The following is a 17,984-nucleotide window of genomic DNA, read 5'->3' as shown; positions in this document are numbered from 1 at the left end:
TTGTCCATTGTTTTTGGAGGATTCACATCTCTTCTGGTCTCTCCTGTTTGCTGTGCTTTTCTTCAAAGATAAGTCCTGGCTTTGTTTTTGCTGTCCACCTGCTGTGGACCTTATAGTTCTGTGCATTTTCATGTTTTTGTCTTGTCCAGCTTAGTCTGTGAAGGATTTTTTGCAGCCTAGCTATTTCTCTGGAGATGCAGATATACCCTCCATGTCTTTAGTCAGATGTGGTGTTTTGTATTTTCTGTGGTGGATATTTTCTAGTGTTTTAATACTGACCGCATAGTCCTCTGTTCTATGCTCTCTTTTTAGCTAGTATGGCCTCCTATGCTAAATTCTGATTTCATTTCTGCGTATGTTATTTCCCTCTCCTCTCACAGTCAATATTTGTGGGGGGCTGTCTTTCCTTTGGGGATTTTCTCTGAGGCAAGATAGGTTTCCTGTTTCTGTCTTTAGGGGTAGTTAGTTCTTAGGCTGTGTCGAGGGGTCTAGGGAGTGTTAGGTACCCCCCACGGCTACTTCTAGTTGCGCTGTTAAGTTCAGGGTTTGCGGACAGTACAGGTTCCACCTTCTCCAGAGTACGTCTCATGCTGCTCCAAGGCTACCAGGTCATAACAGTACAACTGGCCAACAATGAGTTAATTGCATCTCAGAAGAAGGGAGGAAAGATTTTGAGACATTTTTTTTTCCTTAGCCTGTTTGGTCTGTTCCTCCCTCTTAATCTCTGGGTGGCTGCGGAACCTAGTAATAACATGAGTGTTCAGGAGTTAGTTTCTCGTGTGGATCAGCTTGCTGCTAGGGTACAGGGTATTTCAGATTATATTGTTCAGACTCCTGCCTTAGAACCTAGGATTCCCACTCCTGATTTATTCTTTGGTGACAGATCCAAATTTTTGAGTTTCAAAAATAACTGTAAACTGTTTTTTGCATTGAGACCCCGGTCTTCTGGTGATCCCATTCAGCAGGTTAAAATCATCATATCCCTGCTGCGTGGTGACCCACAGGATTGGGCATTTTCCCTGGAAACTGGCAATCCTGCTTTGCTTAATGTTGATTCTTTCTTTCAAGCATTGGGGTTATTGTATGATGAGCCTAATTCTGTGGATCAAGCTGAGAAAATCTTGCTGGACCTGTGTCAAGGTCAAGAAGCGGCAGAATCGTATTGCCAGAAATTTAGAAAATGGTCTGTACTGACTAAATAGAATGAGGATGCCTTGGCGGCAATTTTCAGAAAGGGTCTTTCTGAATCCGTTAAAGATGTTATGGTGGGGTTCCCCATGCCTGCTGGTCTGAGTGATTCTATGTCTCTGGCCGTTCGGATTGATCAGCGCTTGCGCGAGCGCAGAGTTGTGCACACTGTGGCGTTGTCCTCTGAGCGGAGCCCTGAGCCTATGCAGTGTGATAGGATTTTGTCTAAAGCTGAACGTCAAAGATTCAGGCGTCAGAATAGGTTGTGTTTTTACTGCGGCGATTCTGCTCATATTATTTCTGATTGCCCTAAGCGCACAAAGAGAATCGCTAGTTCTGTTACTATCAGTACTGTACAACCTAAATTTCTGTTTTCTGTGACCTTGATCTGCTCATTATCATCATTTTCTGTTATGGCATTTGTGGATTCAGGCGCCGCTCCGAACTTAATGGACTTAGAATTTGCCAGACGTTGTGGTTTCCCCTTGCAGCCTTTGCAGAACCCTATTCCTTTAAGGGGCATTGATGCTACACCGTTGGCTAAAAATAAACCTCAGTTTTGGACACAGCTGACCATGCGCATGGCGCCAGCCCATCAGGAAGATTGTCGTTTTCTGGTGTTGCATAATTTGCATGATGATATTGTGCTGGGTTTTCCATGGTTACAGCTACATAATCCGGTGATAGATTGGAAATCTATGTCTGTGACTAGTTGGGGTTGTCAGGGGGTTCATGGTCACGTTCCTTTGATGTCAATTTCCTCTTCCCCCTCTTCTGAAATTTCTGAGTTTTTGTCAGATTTCCAGGATGTATTTGATGAGCCCAAATCCAGTTCCCTTCCGCCACATAGGGACTGTGATTGTGCTATTGACTTGATTCCAGGTTGTAAGTTCCCTAAGGGCCGACTTTTCAACCTGTCTGTGCCAGAACATGCCGCCATGCGGAGCTATATTAAGGAGTCTTTGGAGAAGGGGCATATTCGGCCATCTTCTTCACCATTGGGAGCAGGGTTTTTTTTTGTTGCCAAGAAGGATGGCTCCCTGAGACCCTGTATTGATTATCGCCTCTTGAATAAGATCACGGTCAAATTTCAATACCCGTTGCCTTTGCTTACTGATTTGTTTGCTAGGATTAAGGGGGCTAGCTGGTTTACTAAGATTGACCTTCGAGGGGCATATAATCTTATTCGTATTAAGCAGGGTGACGAATGGAAAACTGCATTTAATACGCCCGAAGGCCATTTTGAATACCTTGTGATGCCATTCGGACTCTCTAATGCTCCATCTGTGTTCCAATCCTTCATTAATGATATCTTTCGGAGTTATCTTGATAAATTCATGGTTGTATATTTGGATGATATTTTGATTTTTTCCGATGATTGGGAGTCTCATGTGAAACAGGTCAGGATGGTATTTCAGATCCTCCGTAATAATGCTTTATTTGTGGAGGGGTCAAAGTGCCTCTTTGGAGTGCAGAAGGTTTCTTTTTTGGGCTTCATTTTTTCTCCCGCATCTATAGAAATGGATCCGGTTAAGGTTCAGGCCATTCATGATTGGATTCAGCCCACATCTGTGAAGAGCCTTCAGAAATTCTTGGGCTTTGCTAATTTTTATCGTTGTTTCATTGCCAACTTCTCCAGTGTGGTTAAACCTCTGACCGATTTGACAAAGAAAGGCGCTGATGTGACGAATTGGTCCTCTGCGGCTGTTTCTGCCTTTCAGAAACTTAAACGCCGATTTACTTCTGCCCCTGTGTTGCGTCAGCCGGATGTTTCTCTTCCATTTCAGGTTGAGGTTGACACGTCTGAGATTGGGGCAGGGGCCATTTTGTCTCAGAGGAATTCTGATGGTTCCTTGATGAAACAGTGTGCCTTCTTTTCTCGGAAGTTTTCACCTGCAGAACGCAATTATGATGTCGGCAATCGGGAGTTGTTGGCTATGAAGTGGGCATTTGAGGAGTGGCGACATTGGCTTGAGGGGGCCAAGCACAGTATTGTGGTCCTGACCGATCATAAGAATCTGATTTACCTCGAGTCTGCCAAACGGCTGAATCCTAGATCTGTTGAAGTGCTTACCTAGCACGAAACAGCTGTCATCCTCTTTGTATTCACATACCCTCCCTGCACCGCATGATTTCATGTGAATAAACCGCTCTGATTGTTCAAATACCGGTGAGTGCGCTTTCAGTCTCTTCTTATGTATCATATTTCATCTCTACGTTTGTCTTTTCATCTTAACTCACAGTCATTATATGTGGGGGCTGCCTTTTCCTTTGGGGTATTTCTCTGAGGCAAGGTAGGCTTATTTTCTATCTTCAGGCTAGCTAGTTTCTCAGGCCGTGCCGAGTTGCATAGGGAGCGTTAGGCGCAATCCACGGCTGCCTTTAGTGTGGTTGGAGAGGATTAGGGATTGCGGTCAACAGATTTCCCACGTCTCAGAGCTCGTTCTTGTTTTTTGGGTTATTGCCAGGTCACTGTATGTGCGCTGACCTCTAGGTCCATTGTGGTACTGAATTACCTTTCATAACAGGAAACTGTTTGTTCCTGATAGATGGACTAGTAAAGTGATTTCTGAGGTTCATTGTTCTGTGTTGGCTGGCCATCCTGTGATTTTCGGTACCAGAGATTTGGTTGGTAGGTCCTTTTGGTGGCATTCTTTGTCGCGGGATGTGCGTTCTTTTGTGCAGTCCTGTGGGATTTGTGCGCGGGCTAAGCCTTGCTGTTCCCACGCTAGTGGGTTGCTTTTGCCTTTGCCGGTCCCTGAGAGACCTTGGACGCATATTTCTATGGATTTTATTTCGGATCTTCCAGTTTCCCAGAGGATGTCGGTTATCTGGGTGGTTTGTGACCGGTTTTCTAAGATGGTTCATTTGGTACCTTTGCCTAAATTGCCTTCCTCTTCTGATTTGTTTTTTCAGCATGTGGTTCGTTTGCATGGCATTCCGGAGAACATTGTGTCCGATAGAGGTTCCCAGTTTGTTTCTAGGTTTTGGCGGGCCTTTTGTGCTAGGCTGGGCATTGATTTATCTTTTTCTTCCGCATTTCATCCTCAGACAAATGGCCAGACCGAGCGAACTAATCAGACTTTGGAAACTTATTTGAGATGCTTTGTGTCTGCTGATCAGGATGATTGGGTGGCTTTCTTGCCTCGTTTTTCTTCAGGGCAGGTTGAGCCTTCTGATTGTCCTAGTGTGGATTCTGTGGTTGACAGGCTGCAGCAGATTTGGGCTCATGTGGTGGACAATTTGGTGTTGTCTCAGGAGGAGGCTCAACGTTTTGCTAACCGTCGTCGGTGTGTTGGTTCCCGGCTTCGGGTTGGGGATTTGGTTTGGTTGTCTTCCCGTCATGTTCCTATGAAGGTTTCTTCTCCTAAGTTCAAGCCTCGGTTTATTGGTCCTTTTAGGATTTCTGAGATTATCAATCCAGTGTCTTTTCGTTTGGCCCTTCCAGCCTCTTTTTCCATCCATAATGTGTTCCATAGATCTTTGTTGCGGAAGTATGTAGTGCCCGTTGTTCCCTCTGTTGATCCTTCGGCCCCAGTGTTGATTGATGGGGAGTTGGAATATGTGGTTGAGAAGATTTTGGATTCTCGTTTTTCGAGGCGGAGGCTTCAGTATCTGGTCAAATGGAAGGGTTATAGCCAGGAGGATAATTCTTGGGTTGTTGCCTCCGATGTTCATGCTGACGATTTGGTTCGTGCCTTTCATTTGGCTCGTCCTGATCGGCCTGGGGGCTCTGGTGAGGGTTCGGTGACCCCTCCTCAAGGGGGGGGGTACTGTTGTGAATTCTGCTCTTGGGCTCCCTCCGGTGGTTATGAGTGGTAGTGCTGCGGTAGTTGGATCGCAGCATTTATCAGGTGTATCTATTTTTTGCAATTTGGGCTGGGCTATATAGCCTTGCTTGATCCTTTAGTCAGTGCCAGTTGTCCATTGTTTTTGGAGGATTCACATCTCTTCTGGTCTCTCCTGTTTGCTGTGCTTTTCTTCAAAGATAAGTCCTGCCTTTGTTTTTGCTGTCCACCTGCTGTGGACCTTATAGTTCTGTGCATTTTCATGTTTTTGTCTTGTCCAGCTTAGTCTGTGAAGGATTTTTTGCAGCCTAGTTATTTCTCTGGAGATGCAGATATACCCTCCATGTCTTTAGTCAGATGTGGTGTTTTGTATTTTCTGTGGTGGATATTTTCTAGTGTTTTAATACTGACCGCATAGTACTCTGTTCTATTCTCTCTTTTTAGCTAGTATGGCCTCCTATGCTAAATCCTGATTTCATTTCTGCGTATGTTATTTCCCTCTCCTTTCACAGTCAATATTTGTGGGGGGCTGTCTTTCCTTTGGGGATTTTCTCTGAGGCAAGATAGGTTTCCTGTTTCTGTCTTTAGGGGTAGTTAGTTCTTAGGCTGTGTCGAGGGGTCTAGGGAGTGTTAGGTACCCCCCACGGCTACTTCTAGTTGCGCTGTTAAGTTCAGGGTTTGCGGACAGTACAGGTTCCACCTTCTCCAGAGTACATCTCATGCTGCTCCAAGGCCACCAGGTCATAACAGTAGCACACGTGCGGTAGCCGTGTGCCGACTGAGGACCACACGGACCATGCAGGAGACAGCACTACAGTTAAGCGCTGTACCCTGCGTGTGGTGCTGAAGCCAGCATTCATTCCTTCTCCCCAGCAGCATTCGCTGGAGAGAAGGAATGAAAATTCAAGGTTTTTTTTTTTCTTAAAAATAAAGTTTGTGGGTCACCTCCCGCCTTCCATCCCCTGTGTGCCCGCCCGCTTGCCAAGAAATACTCACCCAGCTCCTGCGATGTATGCTCTCAGCGCCGGCAGCAGGTCCTGTGTGAGCGGTCACATGGTACCGCTCATTACAGTGATGAATATGCGCATACTACTACGTGTGTCAGTGTCTCCGGTACGTGAGAAAACTGTCAGTACATGTACCGGAGACACTGACGTGTGAAAGAGGCCTGAGATTGCTCATGCTTCCTCACAATTTGGTTTCTCAAGTCCTCAGACAGTTCTTTGGTCTTCTTTCTTTTCTCCATGCTCAATGTGGTACACACAAGGACACAGGACAGAGGCTGAGTCAACTTTAATCCATGTCAACTGGCTGCAAGTGTGATTTAGTTATTGCCAACACCTGTTAGGTGCCACAGGTAAGTTACAGGTGCTGTTAATTACACAAATTAGACAAGCATCACATGATTTTTCGAACAGTGCCAATACTTTTGTCCACCCCCTTTTTTATGTTTGGTGTGGAATTATATCCAATTTGGCTTTAGGACAATTCTTTGTGTTTTTTTCATTTAAGACAAATTAAATGAAGATAATAATAACAAAGCATTTGTGCTTGCAATCATTTTCAGGAAAAAAGTATTATCTGACAGAATTGCAGGGGTGTCAATAGTTTTGGCCACAACTGTACCTGTCCACCACAGACACCTGAGACGCAGTAACACATAGAGCCCGGGGCGAGCTAGAGTCCCTGTAAAAAGGCTTGAGTTACCTGTCATGCAGGTATTGTCCTATCCTTTAAGGGATAACTTGTTGCATCATTCCCAAGAAGACTCATGGCTGTAGTAGCTCAAAATGGTGCTTCTACTCAATATTGAGCAAAGGGTATGAATACTTATGACCATGTGACATTTCAGTTTTTCTTTTTTAATAAATTTGCAAAAATTTCTACATTTCTGTTTTTTTTCAGTCAAAATGGGGTGCAGAGTGTTAGGAGTCGAGTTTCCTCTGCTGCACAAGGGGAATCTCGATCCGTCTCCGCTGCGGTCTCCCATTCTCCTCCAGCCGCAGTGGAGTCTGCTCAGCAGGGACGTCGATCCCAGCGTCTCGCTCAGTCTGACTCTGTGCGAAGAGTTACTGCTGCTTTTCCTGCTTCTGCCATTGAAGCCAGTGCTGGGCAGCGGCGAGTGGACGTTTCTGGATCTAAGTCCTTATTTGCACACACTGAGCATGCCCAGGGCAAGATCTCCTGTTGGAGATCGAGGGTCACATGCTCAGGTACTGCAGCACATCCCATTGGTCCTTTTGGCAGGTCCTGAAAGGGCAAAACTTCTGTAGCTGTTTCCTGTGCTGCAGCTATATAAACTGCGCATGACCGCACGGCCATGCGCTAGTATTGTCTTGTAAATATGTGTGTGTGTTGTGAGTGAAAGTCGCTCTTTAAATACCCTCCCTATTGAATGTCTGTTCGCGGAAGGTGTATGTTTGCTATCTAGCGCCCGACTTATCCAACAGCACGTAACACACATTACAGCTACCAGTTGCTGTGTCCGCCTGTACGGCGCCGTGCGCTTGCTCTGCGCTTTCCTGACCCAAGCCTGGGTGGTTAGTGGCGTCCGTCTGTGCGGCACCGCACGCACTCTTGTGCCTTTATATTATTATTTAGTTTCCTTACACACCCAGTTGCGGTGTTGTGCCAGCAAGTGTCTAATCGGACTTCAATCCTTGTTGGGGTTGAGTTCGCTGACTTATTGCTCGCGCTCTATGTGCGGTACCGCGGTCCTGTGACGCAACAGGATCGCTTCCTTCACGCAGGGTGCAGTTAACCCGTGCGTGTATACTTGTAGTACCGCCATATAGTCCGTCTTACTAGCAGCAGGGTTTTTACCTGCACGGTGGACCTCGGACTGCGAACGCACCTAGTTCCATTTCATCTTGTACTTGGTGCGTTCCGCCAGTCCTAACATAATACTAGCGCCATGGTCTGGCTAGTAAATGGCGGACGATCAGCGTTTACAGCGGTACATCCAGCAGCTGGAGGGAAGGTTGGCGGCTCTAGAGCGTTCAACCTCAGCTGTGGATGTCACTGCTGTCGCTGTTCAGGCTGCTAGCGTGGCTGCAGCTACCTTGTCCACTGCCACCCCTGTTCCGACTCTATCTCGCCTCCCGCTACCAGAGAAATTTTCTGGTGATAGTAAGTCTTGTAGGGGTTTCGTGAGTCAGTGCTCTATACATCTCGAGCTTCTGGCCTCTCGTTTCCCTACAGAGCGGGCAAAGGTGGGGTTTATCGTGTCTCTCCTGTCGGACAGGGCGTTGCAGTGGGCTACGCCGCTGTGGGAGCGTGGCAATCATGTGGTGCAGAGTGCTCCGTTATTCCTGAGCACTCTGAAACAGGTCTTTTTAGGACCTCGCGTCACCCATGATACGGCGCTCCAACTGTTGGCATTGACTCAGGGCTCGTCCTTGGTCAGCCATTTTGCCGTACACTTCCGCACCCTAGCATCTGAGCTGGAGTGGTCGGATAAAGCCCTTATTCCTATATTTTGGAGGGGGCTGGCTGACCACGTTAAGGACGCTCTGGCCACTAGGGAGATTCCCGCCACACTGGAGGAATTAATAACAGTATCCACTCGTATTGACCTCCGTTTTCACGAGCAGGGGTTAGAGCGAGCCCAGTGTAGGCAGAGGTTTCGGCTGGCTCCCACCTTCGCCAAACCTTTGGAATCTCCAGTCCAGGCCCCTGAGTCCCATGAGCCTATGGTAGTGTCACAAGCGGGATCTAAGTCCCGGACCGCTCGTGCACTCCAGGTTTGTCATGTGTGCCAGCAGTCAGGACATCTTGCCACCAGATGTTCCCAGCGGACGAGGAAACGTCAGCGTCTAGTGGTAGTAGGTGGAGGTACACTAGACACGGCGACGTTTGCCTCCAAATTGTCCTTTAAGGGGACAATAACATTAGGCTCATCCTCCCACTCGGTAGAGCTCTGCGTGGATTCTGGGGTGGAGGGCAATTTTATGTCTTCTGCCTTTGCCCAACATCATGCAATACCCTTGGTTATGCTACCTCAACCAGTAACGGTAAGTGGTGAGTGGGTCGACACTGCCCTCACAGATAACACATCAGACCATCCCTTTTACTCTGTCCATGTCGCCATCCCATCAGGAGATTATATCTCTGCTCATCATTCCTGAGGGAATTGATGAGGTCCTGTTGGGGATACCTTGGCTACGGTACCACTCTCCTCACATTGAGTGGTCCTCAGGCAGAATTCTGGGATGGGGTGAATCTTGTGGGGGTAGGTGTCACCGAGAGTGCGTTCAGGTTGCTACTACAGAGGTACCCGCAGATCTATCCTCTCTCCCCAAGCAATATTGGTCTTATGCAGACGTGTTCTCCAAAAAGGCGGCGGAGACCCTTCTGCCCCATCGCCCCTATGACTGTCCTATTGATCTCTTGCCTGGTGCTGAGCCTCCCCGGGGTCGAGTCTATCCATTATTTCTCCCGGAGACGGAGGCAATGTCTCAGTACATTCAAGAGAATCTGGCAAGAGGGTTCATCAGGAAGTCGGTGTCACCTGCTGGGGCAGGGTTCTTTTTCGTGCAGAAGAAGAATGGGGAACTACGTCCATGCATAGACTACAGGGGTCTTAACGCTATCACCGTTAAGAACAAGTATCCTTGGCCCTTGATATCTGAGCTTTTCGATAGGCTTCGGGGAGCAAGGGTGTTTACTAAACTAGATCTGCGGGGTGCTTACAACCTGATTCGCATCCGTGAGGGGGACGAATGGAAAACGGCGTTTAACACCAGAGATGGGCACTATGAGTATCTGGTAATGCCCTTCGGGCTCTGTAATGCCCCAGCCATTTTCCAAGACTTTGTCAACGACATCTTCCGGGATATGCTTTCCACCTCAGTTGTAGTCTATCTGGATGATATTCTCATCTTTTCTCCAGATATTGACTCCCACCGGAGAGATGTTGGCAGAGTCTTCGACCTCCTACGGGCTAACTTTCTTTATGCAAAGTTGGAGAAGTGTATGTTTGAGCAGGAGTCTTTACCTTTCCTGGGCTATATCATCTCCGCCCAGGGATTGGCTATGGATCCTGCCAAACTACAGGCTGTGATGGACTGGCAAGAGCCCCATTCTCTTACAGCGGTGCAGCGCTTTATGGGGTTCATAAACTATTACCGCCAGTTCATTCCCCACTTCTCAACTCTGGTAGCTCCCTTGGTAGCCCTCACCAAGAAGGGAGCGAATCCCAAATTGTGGTCGGAAGACGTCTCCAAGGCCTTCACTTCTATTAAGTCCCACTTTGCTAGCGCTCCCATCTTACATCGTCCCGATGTGGATAAGCCATTCCTAATGGAGGTGGATGCTTCGTCCGTTGGTGCTGGAGCAGTCCTCTATCAAAAGGATGCTCAAGGTCGGAAGCATCCATGCTTCTTCTTCTCTAAGACCTTCACGCCAGCGGAGAGAAACTACTCCATCGGGGACAGGGAGTTGCTAGCAATGAAGTTGGCCTTTTTGGAATGGAGACACCTTCTGGAAGGTGCGCGGTTTCCCTTCCAAGTTTACACGGACCACAAAAATTTGGTCTATTTGCAGACAGCCCAGCGGCTAAATTCTCGCCAGGCCAGATGGTTCCTGTTCTTCTCCCAGTTTCACTTTTCCCTTCATTTTCTCGCCGGGGAGAAGAATATCCGTGCTAACGCTCTCTCTCGCTCCCTTATGTCAACTGAGGAGGAGGAAGAGGAGCCTCGGCTTATTGTCCCTTTCGAGAGCCTGAGAACCGTAGCGCCGGTTTCGCTAGAGTCTATGCCTCCGGGCAAGACTTTTGTGCCCATTAATTTGCGACCAGAGGTTCTCTCTTGGGCTCATTTGTCCAGGGTGGGTGGACACTTTGGGACAAAGAGGGCATCTGAGCTACTGGCGAGGACGTACTGGTGGCCGCATATGGTCCGAGATGTCAGAGATTACGTTCTGGCGTGTGTCTCATGCGCCAAAAATAAGTCTCCTCGACAACGGCCATCTGGGTTACTCTATCCCTTGCCGGTGGCAGACAGGCCCTGGGAGATAGTCGGGATGGACTTTGTAGTGGTTTTGCCCAAGTCTCGCGGCTGTACCGTCATTTGGGTTATTACCGATCATTTCTCGAAAATGGTGCATTTGGTGCCGCTCCCACGGTTATCTTCCGCACGGGCCTTGGCAGCGTTGTTCATAAGACACATCTTCCGCCTACACGGCATGCCAGACAAAATTGTCAGTGACCGGGGTCCCCAGTTTGCGTCTCGGTTCTGGAGAGAGCTTTGTCGTCTTCTCAGCATTGAGTTAAATCTCTCTTCCGCATATCATCCCGAGACGAATGGGTTGGTGGAGAGGGCCAACCAGACCTTGGTCACATACCTGCGACATTTTGTTTCAGCCAGGCAGGATGACTGGGCATCCTTGCTATCATGGGCAGAGTTTGCACTGAACAACGCCGTAGCCGACTCCACTGGACAAACCCCATTCCTCCTCAACTATGGTCAGCATCCACGGGTACCTGTGCCAATGCCCGTGTCTTCCGCAGACTCCAGGGTGGCAGACTGGGCTGTGGAGGCACGGGATATTTGGGACCGCACTCAGGATGCCATTCGGGCCTCTAAGGAGAGAATGAGGTCCTCCGCCGATGGGTAATAGGAGAAATTGGACCCTAAATGTTGTTGTCCAGTTTGTCCTGAGTACGCTGATACCCCATATGTGGGGGTAAACCACTGTTTGGGCGCACGGCAGGGCTCGGAAGGGAAGGCACGCCATTTGGCTTTTTAAATGGAAAATTAGCTCCAATCATTAGCGGACACCATGTCACGTTTGGAGAGCCCCTGTGTGCCTAAACATTGGAGATCCCCCAGAAATGACCCCATTTTGGAAACTACACCCCCAAAGAAACTAATCTAGATGTGTGGTGAGGACTTTGAACCCCCAAGTGCTTCACAGAAGTTTATAACGCAGAGCCATGAAAAAAAAAAAAAATTATTTTCTCAAAAATGATCTTTTAGCATGCAATTTTTTATTTTCCCAAGGGTAACAGGAGAAATTTGACCTCAATATTGTTGTCCAGTTTCTCCTGAGTACGCTGATACCCCATATGTGGGGGTAAACCACTGTTTGGGCACATGCCGGGGCTCGGAAGTGAAGTAGTGACGTTTTGAAATGCAGACTTTGATGGAATGCTCTGTGGGCGTCACGTTGCGTTTGCAGAGCCCCTGATGTGGCTTAACAGTAGAAACCCCCCCACAAGTGACCCAATTTTGGAAACTACACCCCGAAAGGAACTTATCTAGATGTGTGGTGAGCACTTTGAACCCCCAAGTGCTTCACAGAAGTTTATAATGCAGAGCCGTGAAAATAATAAATACGTTTTCTTTCCTCAAAAATAATTATTTAGCCCAGAGTTTTTTATTTTCCCAAGGGTTACAGGAGAAATTGGACCCCAAAAGTTGTTGTCCAGTTTCTCCTGAGTACGCTGATACCCCATGTGTGGAGGTAAACCACTGTTTGGGCACACGTCGGGGCTCAGAAGGGAAGTAGTGACTTTTGAAATGCAGACTTTGATGGAATGGTCTGCGGGCGTCACGTTGCGTTTGCAGAGCCCCTGGTGTGCCTAAACAGTAGAAACCCCCCACAAGTGACCCCATTTTAGAAACTAGACCCCCCAAGGAACTTATCTAGATATGTGGTGAGCACTTTGAACCCCCAAGTGCTTCACAGACGTTTACAACGCAGAGCCGTGAAAATAAAAAATAATTTTTCTTTCCTCAAAAATTATGTTTTAGCAAGCATTTTTTTATTTTCACAAGGGTAACAGGAGAAATTGGACCCCAGTAATTGTTGTGCAGTTTATCCTGAGTATGCTGGTACCCCATATGTGGGGGTAAACCACTGTTTGGGCACACGTCGGGGCTCGGAATTGAGGGAGCACCATTTGACTTTTTGAATACGAGATTGGCTGGAATCAATGGTGGCGCCATGTTGCGTTTGGAGACCCCTGATGTGCTTAAACAGTGGTAACCCCTCAATTCTACCTCCAACACTAACCCCAACACACCCCTAACTCTAACCCCAACTGTAGCCATAACCCTAATCACACCCCTAACCACAACCCTAATTCCAACCCTAACCCTAAGGCTATGTGCCCACGTTGCGGATTCGTGTGAGATTTTTCAGCATCATTTTTGAAAAATCCGCGGGTAAAAGGCACTGCGTTTTACCTGTGGATTTTCCGCGGATTTCCAGTGTTTTTTGTGCGGATTTCACCTGCGGATTCCTATTGAGGAACAGGTGTAAAACGCTGCGGAATCCGTCATGGGTCGGATTGGCACAGACTTTCATGACGCCTACGTGGCGTCATGGGTCGGGAAGGGGTTAACGGCCAAGAATCGCACAAATGTTCCCTGAACAGTGATCCTTATGTAATCCATTTGCAATGCGAGTATCCCATTTCCTTGCATCTAGTAAAAGTGTAACATCCATAAGTCATCCATATGCAATGCGATTTTAACATGAGCTTTTACATACAGCAGTTCTCTCTATGTAAAAGCTCATGTTAAAATCGCATTGTAAAACACAACTGTAAACATTGTTTTAATTATTTTTATATAATTATATAGCACCATTAATTCCTTGATGCTGTACATGAGACGGGGTTACATCAAAATACAAATATCACTTACAGTAAACAAAACTAACAATGACATATATATATATATATATATATATATATATATATATATATAATAAAAGCCCGTAAATTATGGTGCTCCGCTTGTGGTACCGCGCAAGAGGCTGAGTGACTGTTACATAGTTACATAGTTATTAAGGTTGAAGGAAGACTTTAAGTCCATCTAGTTCAACCCATAGCCTACCCTAACATCCCCTAACATGTTGATCCAGAGGAAGGCAAAAAAAAAAAACCATGTGGCAAATAGTAAGCTCCACATTGGGGAAAAAAATTCCTTCCCGACTCCACATACGGCAATCAGACTAGTTCCCTGGATCAACGCCCTATCAAGGAATCTAGTGTATATATCCTGTAACATTATACTTTTCCAGAAAGGTATCCAGTCCCCTCTTAAATTTAAGTAACGAATCACTCATTACAACATCATATGGCAGAGAGTTCCATAGTCTCACTGCTCTTACAGTAAAGAATACGCGTCTGTTATTATGCTTAAACCTTCTTTCCTCCAGACGTAGAGGATGCCCCCTTGTCCCTGTCTCAGGTCTATGATTAAAAATATCATCAGAAAGGTCTTTGTACTGTCCCCTCATATATTTATACATTAAAATAAGATCACCCCGTAGTCTTCATTTTTCCAAACTAAATAGCCCCAAGTGTAATAACCTATCTTGGTATTGCAGACCCCCCAGTCCTCTAATAACCTTGGTCGCTCTTCTCTGCACCCGCTCTAGTTAAGCTATGTCTTTCTTATACACCGGAGACCAGAACGGTGCACAGTATTCTAAGTGTGGTCGAACAAGTGACTTGTATAGAGGTAATATTATATTCTCCTCATGAGCATCTATGCCTCTTTTAATGCATCCCATTATTTTATTTGCCTTTGTAGCAGCTGCCTGACACTGGCCACTGAATATGAGTTTGTCATCCACCCATACACCCAGGTCTTTTTCATTGACGGTTTTGCCCAGAGTTTTAGAATTAAGCACATAGTTATACATCTTATTAATTCTACCCAAGTGCATGACCTTACATTTATCCCCATTAAAGATCATTTACCATTTAACAGCCCAAGCTTCTAGTTTACATAAATCATCCTGTAATATAAAATTGTCCTCTCCTGTATTGATTACCCTGCAGAGTTTAGCATCATCTGCAAATATTGAAATTCTACTCTGAATGCCCCCTACAAGGTCATTAATATGTTAAAAAGAAGAGGGCCCAATACTGACCCCTGTGATATCCCACTGCTAACCGCGACCCAGTCTGAGTGTGCTCCATTAATAACCACCCTTTGTTTCCTACCCTGAGCCAGCTCTTAACCCACTTGCACATATTTTCCCCTATCCCCATTATTCTCATTTTATGTATCAACCTTTTGAGTGGCACCGTATCAAAAGCTTTTGAAAAGTCCATATACAGTACGTCCACTGGGTTCCCTTGGTCCAGTCCGGAACTTACCTCTTCATAGAAGCTGATCAAATTAGTCTGACATGAACGGTCCCTATTAAACCCGTGCTGATACTGGGTCATGAGGTTATTCCTCTTCAGATACTCCAGCATAGCGTCCCTTAGAATGCCCTCCAGGATTTTACCCACAGTAGAGGTTAAGCTTACTGGCTATAATTACCGAGTTCAGTTTTTGTCCCCTTTTTGAATATTGGCACCACATTTGCTATACGCCAGTCCTGTGGTACAGACCCTGTTATTATGGACTCTTTAAAGATTAAAAATAATGGTCTATCAATGACTGTACTTAATTCCTGCAGTACTCGGGGGAGTATCCCATTCGGGCCCGGAGATATGTCAATTTTAGTGATTTTTAGACGCCGCCGTACTTCCTGCTGGGTTAAGCAGGTGACACTAAGGCCACATTCACACGTTGCGTCCTGTCCTGCGGGTTCTCCCGCAGCGGATGTGATAAATCTGCAGGGCAAACCCGCTGAGGTTCTCCCTGCAGATTTATCGCGGTTTGTGCTGCGGGTTCTGCTGCGGGATTTTACCCCTACTATTGATGCTGCATATACAGCAATATGCAGCATCAATAGTAATGTTAAAAATAATAAAATAATTATATACTTACCCTCTGACGTCCCGATCTCCTCGGCGCTGCAGGCGGCGGTCCGGTTCCAAAGATGCTGTGCGACCAGGACCTTCGTGACATCACGGTCATGTGACCGCGACGTCACCGCAGGTCCTGGTCGCATAGCAAACCTGAGACCGGACGGCCGCGTGCAGCGCTGAGACTTCAGAGGTGAGTATAGCATTATTTTTTATTTTAATTATTTTTTTTTTAACTCAAATATGGTTCCCGGGGCCTGGAGGAGAGTCTCCTCTCCTCCACCCCGGGTACCACCCGCACATTATCCGCTTACTTCCCGCATGGTATGCACAGCCCCATGCGGGAAGTAAGCAGATCAATGCATTTCTATGGGTGCAGAATCGCTGCGATTCTGCACAAAGAAGTGACATGCTCCTTTTTTTCCGCAGCAATTGCGCGTGTTTTTTCCGTGATTTTCCGCAATGTGGGCACAGCGGTTTTTGTTTTCCATAGGGTAACATTGTACTGTACCCTGCATGGAAAACTGCTGCGGACCCGCAGCGGCAAAATCGCGGCGGTTCCGCGGTAAAAACCGCATAGTGTGAACATAGCCTTAATGTGGAATTTTTGTTATCACTGATCATATTGTCTGCCATGGGATTTTCTTGTGTAAGTACTGATGAAAAAAAGTCATTTAGCATATTGGCTTTTTCCTCATCCTCATCCACCATTTCACCCAGACTATTGTTAAGGGGGCCAACACTATCATTTTTTAGTTTCTTACTATTTATGTAGTTAAAGAATATTTTGGGATTATTTTTACTCTCTCTGGCAATGAGTCTCTCTGTCTCAATCTTAGGTGCCATGATTTGCTTTTTGCAGAATTTCTTTAATTTTCTGTATTTATTTAATACCTCATCACTACCTACTTCATTTACTTCTCTAAATGCTTTCTTTTTGTCACTTATTGCGCACCTTACAGCTCTATTTAGCCATATTGGTTTCCTCCTATTTCTGGTATGTTTATTCTCATACGGTATATACTGTGCACAGGTCCTATCCAGGATGCTAATAAATGTCTCCCATTTTCTTTGTGTATTTTTAGGTCTCAGGATATTGTCCCAGTTAATTGCACCAAGATCATCTCTCATCCGTTGGAAATCTGCACTCCTGAAGTTTAGTGTCCGTGTAACCCCTCTACTACACATCTTATTAAAGGATACATGAAAATTTATTATTTTGTGATCACTATTCCCCAAGTGACCCCCCAACCCTTATATTTGACATGCGGTCTGGCCTGTTGGTTAATATTAGGTCTAGCAGTGCCCCACTTCTTTTTGGGTCCTGAACCAGTTCTAAAAGGTAATTGTCTCTCATAGTTGTCAAAAACCGATTACCTTTGCTGGAACTGCAGGTTTCTGTTCCCCAATTTATTTCAGGGTAGTTGAAGTCCCCCATAATAATGACTTCCCCTTGAGTCGCAGCTTCATCTATTCGCTTTACGAGGATATTCTCCATTGCTTCCATTATTTTTGGAGATTTATAACAAACCCCTATCAGTAATTTATTATTTTTTCCCCCTCCCCTTGTCGCCACGCACAGGGACTCTACATTTTCATTAAATTCACCTATATTATCACGCCGGATGGGTTTTAAGGATGATTTTACATATAGACACACATCTTCCCCTAGCTAATCTGTACGGTCATTTCTGAAAAGGCTATAGCCCTGCAAGTTAACAGCCCAGTCATGGCTCTCATCCAGCCATGTTTCTGATATCCCCACCATGTCACAATTATGCTCCAACAACATTAATTCTAATTCATCCATTTTGTTGGCGAGGCTTCTAGCATTAGTATACAGTACATGCACTTGATGTTCCTCTCTGTACCTCTATTCTTTCTTAAATTATTAACTGTTCTAACCCCACCCCCCATGCCACCGCCACCCCCAACTTCCTTATTTGTGCCCAGGTCTCTTTCTGCACTATCTTCCCCTCCTATAAATTGAATACTGTTATGAACAGGTAATTCAGTACCACAATGGACCTTGAAGTTCAGAGCACACAAAGTGACCTGACAATTACCAAAAACATAGGACGAGCTCTGAGACGTGGGAACTCTGCTGACCGCAATCCCTAATCCTATCCAACCACACTAGAGGTAGCCGTGGAGCGCTCCTGACCAGTCCTATGCGCCTCGAGCACAGCCTGAGAAACTAGCTAGCCCTAAGAAAGAAAAATAAGCCTAGCTTGCCTCAGAGAAATACCCCAAAGGAAAAGGCAGCCCCCCACATATAATGACTGTGAGTT

The 17,984-nt window shown here is 46.2% G+C and overlaps 1 long non-coding RNA gene across 1 annotated transcript in view; it reads left to right on the top strand.

The window, feature by feature from the left end:
• LOC138658079 (uncharacterized) overlaps positions 1-16,903 on the top strand; it is a 32,803-nt gene extending 15,900 nt beyond the window's left edge. The window contains exon 4 of the long non-coding RNA XR_011317324.1: positions 16,779-16,903. This is a non-coding gene — a long non-coding RNA (uncharacterized lncRNA). The remainder of the gene's footprint in view (positions 1-16,778) is intronic.
• Positions 16,904-17,984: the final 1,081 nt, after the last annotated feature.

This window comes from Ranitomeya imitator, chromosome 1 (genome assembly GCF_032444005.1).
Source record: "Ranitomeya imitator isolate aRanImi1 chromosome 1, aRanImi1.pri, whole genome shotgun sequence".
NCBI classification, from domain to species: domain Eukaryota; kingdom Metazoa; phylum Chordata; class Amphibia; order Anura; family Dendrobatidae; genus Ranitomeya; species Ranitomeya imitator.
This window is presented reverse-complemented; position numbering and strand designations above follow the sequence as displayed.